Below are 12,551 nucleotides of genomic sequence, written 5' to 3'. Positions count from 1 at the left end.
TGGTCATATGGCATGGCTCAAACGTGGCTTATATACTTTTAGGCGTTATAAGCTAACGGATGCCATCATACCAACTCACATGCACCGGATCCCATCAGAACTCCGAAGTTAAGCGAGTTTGGGCGAGAGTAGTACTAGGATGGGTGACCTCCTGGGAAGTCCTCGTGTTGCATCCCTTCATTTTTTGCCTTGTTGACGTTTTAATTGTCGTGGGCGTTTGCTTTCCGTCATCTTATTCATCTGGATGTCTTTGTTTTATCACAACCCCTTGGCGCAGCGTGACAATCGGGGCACACTATGATTAAATACTCCTAGAAAGCCTAGGATTAACGAAGGAATTAAAATAGGAAAATAACACAGTTACCAAAAACTTCAAAAACTGGATTTCGGGCTAGTAAACGACGTCGGATGCCCGAAAAAGCCCACGACTCATGGCAATGCAATGAGTTTTACTCGCGACGCCGTTGCCTTCGAATCGACGGTTCGTGGGCCCAATTCTGAGGTCGGAGCCCAGATCAGCGGTTTGCCCGATTTGCCGTTGCACGCGCGTCGGTCCAGCTCCTCTCCAATAACTTACGCCATCTGTCCTACATCACCCCGTGGAGCTCATCTCCAATTAACCGGGCACCGCAAACGAATGAAAGTGAAAAAACAGCAGGACTCGACGCCCACTGCCGAAATTATCGGGGTTGTTCTTAACGTTGTCAGTTTTTTTGTTTTTTTTGTTTTGGTTCAATTATCGTAAGGTAGGCCCCACAGCCGATCGGAACCGGCAGTTCGGCAGGCCTGCGCGCGACACATGGTAGGGGTGGCGACGACAAGCCCTGACAGGCCATGCCATTTCATGCGACGGCATCCCATTTCATGCGGGGGGAGTTGGATAGCCAACCCATGGTCATATGGCATGGCTCAAACGTGGCTTATATACTTTTAGGCGTTATAAGCTAACGGATGCGATCATACCAACTCACATGCGCCGGATCCCATCAGAACTCCGATGTTAAGCGAGTTTGGGCGAGAGTAGTACTAGGATGGGTGACCTCCTGGGAAGTCCTCGTGTTGCATCCCTTCTTTTTTTGCCTTGTTGACGTTTCAATTGTCGTGGGCGTTTGCTTTCCGTCATCTTATTCATCTGGATGTCTTTGTTTTATCACGACCCCTTGGCGCAGCGTGACAATCGGGGCACACTATGATTAAATAATCCTAGAAAGCCTAGGATTAACGAAGGAATTAAAATAGGAAAATAATACAGTTACCAAAAACTTCAAAAACTGGATTTCGGGCTAGTAAACGACGTCGGATGCCCGAAAAAGCCCACGACTCATGGCAACGCAATGAGTTTTACTCGCGACGCCGTTGCCTTCGAATCGACGGTTCGTGGGCCCAATTCTGAGGTCGGAGCCCAGATCAGCGGTTTGCCCGATTTGCCGTTGCACGCGCGTCGGTCCAGCTCCTCTCCAATAACTTACGCCATCTGTCCTACATCACCCCGTGGAGCTCGTCTCCAATTAACCGGGCACCGCAAACGAACGAAAGCGAAAAAACAGCAGGACTCGACGCCCACTGCCGAAATTATTGGGGTTGTTCTTAACGTTGTCAGTTTTTTTGTTTTTTTTGTTTTGGTTCAATTATCGTAAGGCAGGCCCCACAGCCGATCGGAACCGGCAGTTCGGCAGGCCTGCGCGCGACACATGGTAGGGGTGGCGACGACAAGCCCTGACAGGCCATGCCATTTCATGCGACGGCATCCCATTTCATGCGGGGGGAGTTGGATAGCCAACCCATGGTCATATGGCATGGCTCAAACGTGGCTTATATACTTTTAGGCGTTATAAGCTAACGGATGCGATCATACCAACTCACATGCCCCGGATCCCATCAGAACTCCGAAGTTAAGCGAGTTCGGGCGAGAGTAGTACTAGGATGGGTGACCTCTTGGGAAGTCCTCGTGTTGCATCCCTTCTTTTTTTGCCTTGTTGACGTTTCAATTGTCGTGGGCGTTTGCTTTCCGTCATCTTATTCATCTGGATGTCTTTGTTTTATCACGACCCCTTGGCGCAGCGTGACAATCGGGGCACACTATGATTAAATACTCCTAGAAAGCCTAGGATTAACGAAGGAATTAAAATAGGAAAATAATACAGTTACCAAAAACTTCAAAAACTGGATTTCGGGCTAGTAAACGACGTCGGATGCCCGAAAAAGCCCACGACTCATGGCAGCGCAATGAGTTTTACTCGTGACGCCGTTGCCTTCGAATCGACGGTTCGTGGGCCCAATTCTGAGGTCGGAGCCCAGATCAGCGGTTTGCCCGATTTGCCATTGCACGCGCGTCGGTCCAGCTCCTCTCCAATAACTTACGCCATCTGTCCTACATCACCCCGTGGAGCTCGTCTCCAATTAACCGGGCACCGCAAACGAACGAAAGCGAAAAAACAACAGGACTCGACGCCCACTGCCGAAATTATTGGGGTTGTTCTTAACGTTGTCAGTTTTGGCGAGAGTAGTACTAGGATGGGTGACCTCCTGGGAAGTCCTCGTGTTGCATCCCTTCTTTTTTTGCCTTGTTGACGTTTCAATTGTCGTGGGCGTTTGCTTTCCGTCATCTTATTCATCTGGATGTCTTTGTTTTATCACGACCCCTTGGCGCAGCGTGACAATCGGGGCACACTATGATTAAATACTCCTAGAAAGCCTAGGATTAACGAAGGAATTAAAATAGGAAAATAACACAGTTACCAAAAACTTTAAAAACTGGATTTCGGGCTAGTAAACGACGTCGGATGCCCGAAAAAGCCCACGACTCAGGGCAACGCAATGAGTTTTACTCGCGACGCCGTTGCCTTCGAATCGACGGTTCGTGGGCCCAATTCTGAGGTCGGAGCCCAGATCAGCGGTTTGCCCGATTTGCCGTTGCACGCGCGTCGGTCCAGCTCCTCTCCAATAACTTACGCCATCTGTCCTACATCACCCCGTGGAGCTCGTCTCCAATTAACCGGGCACCGCAAACGAACGAAAGCGAAAAGACAACAGGACTCGACGCCCACTGCCGAAATTATTGGGGTTGTTCTTAACGTTGTCAGTTTTTTTGTTTTTTTTGTTTTGGTTCAATTATCGTAAGGTAGGCTCCACAGCCGATCGGAACCGGCAGTTCGGCAGGCCTGCGCGCGACACGTGGTAGGGGTGGCGACGACAAGGCTTGACAGGCCATGCCATTTCATGCGGGGGGCGTTGGATAGCCAACCCATGGTCATATGGCATGGCTCAAACGTGGCTTATATACTTTTAGGCGTTATAAGCTAACGGATGCGATCATACCAACTCACATGCACCGGATCCCATCAGAACTCCGAAGTTAAGCGAGTTTGGGCGAGAGTAGTACTAGGATGGGTGACCTCCTGGGAAGTCCTCGTGTTGCATCCCTTCTTTTTTTGCCTTGTTGACGTTTCAATTGTCGTGGGCGTTTGCTTTCCGTCATCTTATTCATCTGGATGTCTTTGTTTTATCACGACCCCTTGGCGCAGCGTGACAATCGGGGCACACTATGATTAAATACTCTTAGAAAGCCTAGGATTAACGAAGGAATTAAAATAGGAAAATAATACAGTTACCAAAAACTTCAAAAACTGGATTTCGGGCTAGTAAACGACGTCGGATGCCCGAAAAAGCCCACGACTCATGGCAGCGCAATGAGTTTTACTCGTGACGCCGTTGCCTTCGAATCGACGGTTCGTGGGCCCAATTCTGAGGTCGGAGCCCAGATCAGCGGTTTGCCCGATTTGCCATTGCACGCGCGTCGGTCCAGCTCCTCTCCAATAACTTACGCCATCTGTCCTACATCACCCCGTGGAGCTCGTCTCCAATTAACCGGGCACCGCAAACGAACGAAAGCGAAAAAACAACAGGACTCGACGCCCACTGCCGAAATTATTGGGGTTGTTCTTAACGTTGTCAGTTTTGGCGAGAGTAGTACTAGGATGGGTGACCTCCTGGGAAGTCCTCGTGTTGCATCCCTTCTTTTTTTGCCTTGTTGACGTTTCAATTGTCGTGGGCGTTTGCTTTCCGTCATCTTATTCATCTGGATGTCTTTGTTTTATCACGACCCCTTGGCGCAGCGTGACAATCGGGGCACACTATGATTAAATACTCCTAGAAAGCCTAGGATTAACGAAGGAATTAAAATAGGAAAATAACACAGTTACCAAAAACTTTAAAAACTGGATTTCGGGCTAGTAAACGACGTCGGATGACCGAAAAAGCCCACGACTCATGGCAGCGCAATGAGTTTTACTCGTGACGCCGTTGCCTTCGAATCGACGGTTCGTGGGCCCAATTCTGAGGTCGGAGCCCAGATCAGCGGTTTGCCCGATTTGCCATTGCACGCGCGTCGGTCCAGCTCCTCTCCAATAACTTACGCCATCTGTCCTACATCACCCCGTGGAGCTCGTCTCCAATTAACCGGGCACCGCAAACGAACGAAAGCGAAAAAACAACAGGACTCGACGCCCACTGCCGAAATTATTGGGGTTGTTCTTAACGTTGTCAGTTTTGGCGAGAGTAGTACTGGGATGGGTGACCTCCTGGGAAGTCCTCGTGTTGCATCCCTTCTTTTTTTGCCTTGTTGACGTTTCAATTGTCGTGGGCGTTTGCTTTCCGTCATCTTATTCATCTGGATGTCTTTGTTTTATCACGACCACTTGGCGCAGCGTGATAATCGGGGCACACTATGATTAAATACTCCTAGAAAGACTAGGATTAACGAAGGAATTAAAATAGAAAAATAACACAGTTACCAAAAACTTCAAAAACTGGATTTCGGGCTAGTAAACGACGTCGGATGCCCGAAAAAGCCCACGACTCATGGCAACGCAATGAGTTTTACTCGCGACGCCGTTGGCTTCGAATCGACGGTTCGTGGGCCCAATTCTGAGGTCGGAGCCCAGATCAGCGGTTTGCCCGATTTGCCGTTGCACGCGCGTCGGTCCAGCTCCTCTCCAATAACTTACGCCATCTGTCCTACATCACCCCGTGGAGCTCGTCTCCAATTAACCGGGCACCGCAAACGAACGAAAGCGAAAAAACAGCAGGACTCGACGCCCACTGCCGAAATTATTGGGGTTGTTCTTAACGTTGTCAGTTTTTTTGTTTTTTTTGTTTTGGTTCAATTATCGTGAGGTAGGCCCCACAGCCGATCGGAACCGGCAGTTCGGCAGGCCTGCGCGCGACACGTGGTAGGGGTGGCGACGACAAGGCTTGACAGGCCATGCCATTTCATGCGGGGGGCGTTGGATAGCCAACCCATGGTCGTATGGCATGGCTCAAACGTGGCTTATATACTTTTAGGCGTTATAAGCTAACGGATGCGATCATACCAACTCACATGCACCGGATCCCATCAGAACTCCGAACTTAAGCGAGTTTGGGCGAGAGTAGTACTAGGATGGGTGACCTCCTGGGAAGTCCTCGTGTTGCATCCCTTCTTTTTTTGCCTTGTTGACATTTCAATTGTCGTGGGCGTTTGCTTTCCGTCATCTTATTCATCTGGATGTCTTTGTTTTATCACGACCCCTTGGCGCAGCGTGACAATCGGGGCACACTATGATTAAATACTCCTAGAAAGCCTAGGATTAACGAAGGAGTTAAAATAGGAAAATAACACAGTTACCAAAAACTTCAAAAACTGGATTTCGGGCTAGTAAACGACGTCGGATGCCCGAAAAAGCCCACGACTCATGGCAACGCAATGAGTTTTACTCGCGACGCCGTTGCCTTCGAATCGACGGTTCGTGGGCCCAATTCTGAGGTCGGAGCCCAGATCAGCGGTTTGCCCGATTTGCCGTTGCACGCGCGTCGGTCCAGCTCCTCTCCAATAACTTACGCCATCTGTCCTACATCACCCCGTGGAGCTCGTCTCCAATTAACCGGGCACCGCAAACGAACGAAAGCGAAAAAACAGCAGGACTCGACGCCCACTGCCGAAATTATTGGGGTTGTTCTTAACGTTGTCAGTTTTGGCGAGAGTAGTACTAGGATGGGTGACCTCCTGGGAAGTCCTCGTGTTGCATCCCTTCTTTTTTTGCCTTGTTGACGTTTCAATTGTCGTGGGCGTTTGCTTTCCGTCATCTTATTCATCTGGATGTCTTTGTTTTATCACGACCCCTTGGCGCAGCGTGACAATCGGGGCACACTATGATTAAATACTCCTAGAAAGCCTAGGATTAACGAAGGAATTAAAATAGGAAAATAACACAGTTACCAAAAACTTCAAAAACTGGATTTCGGGCTAGTAAACGACGTCGGATGCCCGAAAAAGCCCACGACTCAGGGCAACGCAATGAGTTTTACTCGCGACGCCGTTGCCTTCGAATCGACGGTTCGTGGGCCCAATTCTGAGGTCGGAGCCCAGATCAGCGGTTTGCCCGATTTGCCGTTGCACGCGCGTCGGTCCAGCTCCTCTCCAATAACTTACGCCATCTGTCCTACATCACCCCGTGGAGCTCGTCTCCAATTAACCGGGCACCGCAAACGAACGAAAGCGAAAAAACAGCAGGACTCGACGCCCACTGCCGAAATTATTGGGGTTGTTCTTAACGTTGTCAGTTTTGGCGAGAGTAGTACTAGGATGGGTGACCTCCTGGGAAGTCCTCGTGTTGCATCCCTTCTTTTTTTGCCTTGTTGACGTTTCAATTGTCGTGGGCGTTTGCTTTCCGTCATCTTATTCATCTGGATGTCTTTGTTTTATCACGACCCCTTGGCGCAGCGTGACAATCGGGGCACACTATGATTAAATACTCCTAGAAAGCCTAGGATTAACGAAGGAATTAAAATAGGAAAATAACACAGTTACCAAAAACTTCAAAAACTGGATTTCGGGCTAGTAAACGACGTCGGATGCCCGAAAAAGCCCACGACTCATGGCAACGCAACGAGTTTTACTCGCGACGCCGTTGCCTTCGAATCGACGGTTCGTGGGCCCAATTCTGAGGTCGGAGCCCAGATCAGCGGTTTGCCCGATTTGCCGTTGCACGCGCGTCGGTCCAGCTCCTCTCCAATAACTTACGCCATCTGTCCTACATCACCCCGTGGAGCTCGTCTCCAATTAACCGGGCACCGCAAACGAACGAAAGCGAAAAAACAACAGGACTCGACGCCCACTGCCGAAATTATTGGGGTTGTTCTTAACGTTGTCAGTTTTTTTGTGTTTTTTGTTTTGGTTCAATTATCGTAAGGTAGGCCCCACAGCCGATCGGAACCGGCAGTTCGGCGGGCCTGCGCGCGACACATGGTAGGGGTGGCGACGACAAGGCTTGACAGGCCATGCCATTTCATGCGGGGGGTGTTGGATAGCCAACCCATGGTCATATGGCATGGCTCAAACGTAGCTTATATACTTTTAGGCGTTATAAGCTAACGGATGCGATCATACCAACTCACATGCACCGGATCCCATCAAAACTCCGAAGTTTAGCGAGTTTGGGCGAGAGTAGTACTAGGATGGGTGACCTCCTGGGAAGTCCTCGTGTTGCATCCCTTCTTTTTTTGCCTTGTGGACGTTTCAATTGTCGTGGGCGTTTGCATTCCGTCATCTTACTCATCTGGATGTCTTTGTTTTATCACGACCCCTTGGCGCAGCGTGACAATCGGGGCACACTATGATTAAATACTCCTAGAAAGCCTAGGATTAACGAAGGAATTAAAATAGGAAAATAACACAGTTACCAAAAACTTCAAAAACTGGATTTCGGGCTAGTAAACGACGTCGGATGCCCGAAAAAGTCCACGACTCATGGCAACGCAATGAGTTTTACTCGCGACGCCGTTGCCTTCGAATCGACGGTTCGTGGGCCCAATTCTGAGGTCGGAGCCCAGATCAGAGGTTTGCCCGATTTGCCGTTGCACGCGCGTCGGTCCAGCTCCTCTCCAATAACTTACGCCATCTGTCCTACATCACCCCGTGGAGCTCGTCTCCAATTAACCGGGCACCGCAAACGAACGAAAGCGAAAAAACAGCAGGACTCGACGCCCACTGCCGAAATTATTGGGGTTGTTCTTAACGTTGTCAGTTTTGGCGAGAGTAGTACTAGGATGGGTGACCTCCTGGGAAGTCCTCGTGTTGCATCCCTTCTTTTTTTGCCTTGTTGACGTTTCAATTGTCGTGGGCGTTTGCTTTCCGTCATCTTATTCATCTGGATGTCTTTGTTTTATCACGACCCCTTGGCGCAGCGTGACAATCGGGGCACACTATGATTAAATACTCCTAGAAAGCCTAGGATTAACGAAGGAATTAAAATAGGAAAATAACACAGTTACCAAAAACTTCAAAAACTGGATTGCGGGCTAGTAAACGACGTCGGATGCCCGAAAAAGCCCACGACTCAAGGCAACACAATGAGTTTTACTCGCGACGCCGTTGCCTTCGAATCGACGGTTCGTGGGCCCAATTCTGAGGTCGGAGCCCAGATCAGAGGTTTGCCCGATTTGCCGTTGCACGCGCGTCGGTCCAGCTCCTCTCCAATAACTTACGCCATCTGTCCTACATCACCCCGTGGAGCTCGTCTCCAATTAACCGGGCACCGCAAACGAACGAAAGCGAAAAAACAGCAGGACTCGACGCCCACTGCCGAAATTATTGGGATTGTTCTTAACGTTGTCAGTTTTGGCGAGAGTAGTACTAGGATGGGTGACCTCCTGGGAAGTAGTCGTGTTGCATCCCTTCTTTTTTTGCCTTGTTGACGTTTCAATTGTCGTGGGCGTTTGCTTTCCGTCATCTTATTCATCTGGATGTCTTTGTTTTATCACGACCCCTTGGCGCAGCGTGACAATCGGGGCACACTATGATTAAATACTCCTAGAAAGCCTAGGATTAACGAAGGAATTAAAATAGGAAAATAACACAGTTACCAAACACTTCAAAAACTGGATTTCGGGCTAGTAAACGACGTCGGATGCCCGAAAAAGCCCACGACTCAAGGCAACGCAATGAGTTTTACTCGCGACGCCGTTGCCTTCGAATCGACGGTTCGTGGGCCCAATTCTGAGGTCGGAGCCCAGATCAGCGGTTTGCCCGATTTGCCGTTGCACGCGCGTCGGTCCAGCTCCTCTCCAATAACTTACGCCATCTGTCCTACATCACCCCGTGGAGCTCGTCTCCAATTAACCGGGCACCGCAAATGAACGAAAGAGAAAAAACAGCAGGACTCGACGCCCACTGCCGAAATTATTGGGGTTGTTCTTAACGTTGTCAGTTTTGGCGAGAGTAGTACTAGGATGGGTGACCTCCTGGGAAGTAGTCGTGTTGCATCCCTTCTTTTTTTGCCTTGTTGACGTTTCAATTATCGTGGGCATTTGCTTTCCGTCATCTTATTCATCTGGATGTCTTTGTTTTATCACGACCCCTTGGCGCAGCGTGACAATCGGGGCACACTATGATTAAATACTCCTAGAAAGCCTAGGATTAACGAAGGAATTAAAATTGGAAAATAACACAGTTTCCAAAAACTTCAAAAACTGGATTTCGGGCTAGTAAACGACGTCGGATGCCCGAAAAAGCCCACAACTCATGGCAATGCGATGAGTTTTACTCGCGACGCCGTTGCCTTCGAATCGACGGTTCGTGAGCCCAATTCTGAGGTCGGAGCCCAGATCAGCGGTTTGCCCGATTTGCCGTTGCACGCGCGTCGGTCCAGCTCCTCTCCAATAACTTACGCCATCTGTCCTACATCACCCCGTGGAGCTCGTCTCCAATTAACCGGGCACCGCAAACGAACGAAAGCGAAAAAACAACAGGACTCGACGCCCACTGCCGAAATTATTGGGGTTGTTCTTAACGTTGTCAGTTTTTTTGTGTTTTTTATTTTGGTTCAATTATCGTAAGGTAGGCCCCACAGCCGATCGGAACCGGCAGTTCGGCGGGCCTGCGCGCGACACATGGTAGGTGTGGCGACGACAAGGCTTGACAGGCCATGCCATTTCATGCGGGGGGTGTTGGATAGCCAACCCATGGTCATATGGCATGGCTCAAACGTAGCTTATATACTTTTAGGCGTTATAAGCTAACGGATGCGATCATACCAACTCACATGCACCGGATCCCATCAAAACTCCGAAGTTTAGCGAGTTTGGGCGAGAGTAGTACTAGGATGGGTGACCTCCTGGGAAGTCCTCGTGTTGCATCCCTTCTTTTTTTGCCTTGTGGACGTTTCAATTGTCGTGGGCGTTTGCATTCCGTCATCTTATTCATCTGGAAGTCTTTGTTTTATCACGACCCCTTGGCGCAGCGTGACAATAGGGGCACACTATGATTAAATACTCCTAGAAAGCCTAGGATTAACGAAGGAATTAAAATAGGAAAATAACACAGTTACCAAAAACTTCAAAAACTGGATTTCGGGCTAGTAAACGACGTCGGATGCCCGAAAAAGCCCACGACTCATGGCAACGCAACGAGTTTTACTCGCGACGCCGTTGCCTTCGAATCGACGGTTCGTGGGCCCAATTCTGAGGTCGGAGCCCAGATCAGCGGTTTGCCCGATTTGCCGTTGCACGCGCGTCGGTCCAGCTCCTCTCCAATAACTTACGCCATCTGTCCTACATCACCCCGTGGAGCTCGTCTCCAATTAACCGGGCACCGCAAACGAACGAAAGCGAAAAAACAACAGGACTCGACGCCCACTGCCGAAATTATTGGGGTTGTTCTTAACGTTGTCAGTTTTTTTGTGTTTTTTGTTTTGGTTCAATTATCGTAAGGTAGGCCCCACAGCCGATCGGAACCGGCAGTTCGGCGGGCCTGCGCGCGACACATGGTAGGGGTGGCGACGACAAGGCTTGACAGGCCATGCCATTTCATGCGGGGGGTGTTGGATAGCCAACCCATGGTCATATGGCATGGCTCAAACGTAGCTTATATACTTTTAGGCGTTATAAGCTAACGGATGCGATCATACCAACTCACATGCACCGGATCCCATCAAAACTCCGAAGTTTAGCGAGTTTGGGCGAGAGTAGTACTAGGATGGGTGACCTCCTGGAAGTCCTCGTGTTGCATCCCTTCTTTTTTTGCCTTGTGGACGTTTCAATTGTCGTGGGCGTTTGCATTCCGTCATCTTATTCATCTGGATGTCTTTGTTTTATCACGACCCCTTGGCGCAGCGTGACAATCGGGGCACACTATGATTAAATACTCCTAGAAAGCCTAGGATTAACGAAGGAATTAAAATAGGAAAATAACACAGTTACCAAAAACTTCAAAAACTGGATTTCGGGCTAGTAAACGACGTCGGATGCCCGAAAAAGCCCACGACTCATGGCAACGCAACGAGTTTTACTCGCGACGCCGTTGCCTTCGAATCGACGGTTCGTGGGCCCAATTCTGAGATCGGAGCCCAGATCAGCGGTTTGCCCGATTTGCCGTTGCACGCGCGTCGGTCCAGCTCCTCTCCAATAACTTACGCCATCTGTCCTACATCACCCCGTGGAGCTCGTCTCCAATTAACCGGGCACCGCAAACGAACGAAAGCGAAAAAACAACAGGACTCGACGCCCACTGCCGAAATTATTGGGGTTGTTCTTAACGTTGTCAGTTTTTTTGTGTTTTTTGTTTTGGTTCAATTATCGTAAGGTAGGCCCCACAGCCGATCGGAACCGGCAGTTCGGCGGGCCTGCGCGCGACACATGGTAGGGGTGGCGACGACAAGGCTTGACAGGCCATGCCATTTCATGCGGGGGGTGTTGGATAGCCAACCCATGGTCATATGGCATGGCTCAAACGTAGCTTATATACTTTTAGGCGTTATAAGCTAACGGATGCGATCATACCAACTCACATGCACCGGATCCCATCAAAACTCCGAAGTTTAGCGAGTTTGGGCGAGAGTAGTACTAGGATGGGTGACCTCCTGGGAAGTCCTCGTGTTGCATCCCTTCTTTTTTTGCCTTGTGGACGTTTCAATTGTCGTGGGCGTTTGCATTCCGTCATCTTATTCATCTGGATGTCTTTGTTTTATCACGACCCCTTGGCGCAGCGTGACAATCGGGGCACACTATGATTAAATACTCCTAGAAAGCCTAGGATTAACGAAGGAATTAAAATAGGAAAATAACACAGTTACCAAAAACTTCAAAAACTGGATTTCGGGCTAGTAAACGACGTCGGATGCCCGAAAAAGCCCACGACTCATGGCAACGCAACGAGTTTTACTCGCGACGCCGTTGCCTTCGAATCGACGGTTCGTGGGCCCAATTCTGAGGTCGGAGCCCAGATCAGCGGTTTGCCCGATTTGCCGTTGCACGCGCGTCGGTCCAGCTCCTCTCCAATAACTTACGCCATCTGTCCTACATCACCCCGTGGAGCTCGTCTCCAATTAACCGGGCACCGCAAACGAACGAAAGCGAAAAAACAACAGGACTCGACGCCCACTGCCGAAATTATTGGGGTTGTTCTTAACGTTGTCAGTTTTTTTGTGTTTTTTGTTTTGGTTCAATTATCGTAAGGTAGGCCCCACAGCCGATCGGAACCGGCAGTTCGGCGGGCCTGCGCGCGACACATGGTAGGG

The 12,551-nt window shown here is 49.7% G+C and overlaps 8 non-coding genes and 1 pseudogene across 8 annotated transcripts; all 9 read left to right on the top strand.

Moving 5' to 3' along the window:
* Positions 1-57: 57 nt before the first annotated feature.
* On the top strand, positions 58-176 carry LOC148292240 (5S ribosomal RNA). The gene has a single exon (XR_015826975.1). It is a non-coding gene; the product is annotated as a 5S ribosomal RNA (ribosomal RNA).
* A 773-nt stretch (positions 177-949) lies between these two features.
* LOC148292239 (5S ribosomal RNA) lies at positions 950-1,068 on the top strand. The gene has a single exon (XR_015826962.1). It is a non-coding gene; the product is annotated as a 5S ribosomal RNA (ribosomal RNA).
* A 773-nt stretch (positions 1,069-1,841) lies between these two features.
* Positions 1,842-1,960, top strand: LOC148292238 (5S ribosomal RNA). Its single transcript, XR_015826912.1, has one exon. It is a non-coding gene; the product is annotated as a 5S ribosomal RNA (ribosomal RNA).
* A 1,344-nt stretch (positions 1,961-3,304) lies between these two features.
* On the top strand, positions 3,305-3,423 carry LOC148292237 (5S ribosomal RNA). Its single transcript, XR_015827552.1, has one exon. It is a non-coding gene; the product is annotated as a 5S ribosomal RNA (ribosomal RNA).
* A 1,935-nt stretch (positions 3,424-5,358) lies between these two features.
* Positions 5,359-5,477, top strand: LOC148292236 (5S ribosomal RNA). Its single transcript, XR_015826955.1, has one exon. It is a non-coding gene; the product is annotated as a 5S ribosomal RNA (ribosomal RNA).
* A 1,935-nt stretch (positions 5,478-7,412) lies between these two features.
* On the top strand, positions 7,413-7,531 carry LOC148292235 (5S ribosomal RNA). Its single transcript, XR_015827116.1, has one exon. It is a non-coding gene; the product is annotated as a 5S ribosomal RNA (ribosomal RNA).
* A 2,526-nt stretch (positions 7,532-10,057) lies between these two features.
* LOC148292234 (5S ribosomal RNA) lies at positions 10,058-10,176 on the top strand. Its single transcript, XR_015827115.1, has one exon. It is a non-coding gene; the product is annotated as a 5S ribosomal RNA (ribosomal RNA).
* A 753-nt stretch (positions 10,177-10,929) lies between these two features.
* LOC148292233 (5S ribosomal RNA) lies at positions 10,930-11,047 on the top strand (annotated as a pseudogene).
* A 753-nt stretch (positions 11,048-11,800) lies between these two features.
* On the top strand, positions 11,801-11,919 carry LOC148292232 (5S ribosomal RNA). Its single transcript, XR_015827114.1, has one exon. It is a non-coding gene; the product is annotated as a 5S ribosomal RNA (ribosomal RNA).
* The last annotated feature ends 632 nt before the right edge of the window (positions 11,920-12,551 follow it).

Source organism: Prunus avium, chromosome 8 (genome assembly GCF_965620075.1).
Source record: "Prunus avium chromosome 8, drPruAviu1.hap1.1, whole genome shotgun sequence".
Lineage (NCBI taxonomy): Eukaryota > Viridiplantae > Streptophyta > Magnoliopsida > Rosales > Rosaceae > Prunus > Prunus avium.
The sequence above is the reverse complement of the archived record's forward strand: the minus strand, read 5'-3'. Positions and strand labels throughout refer to the sequence as shown.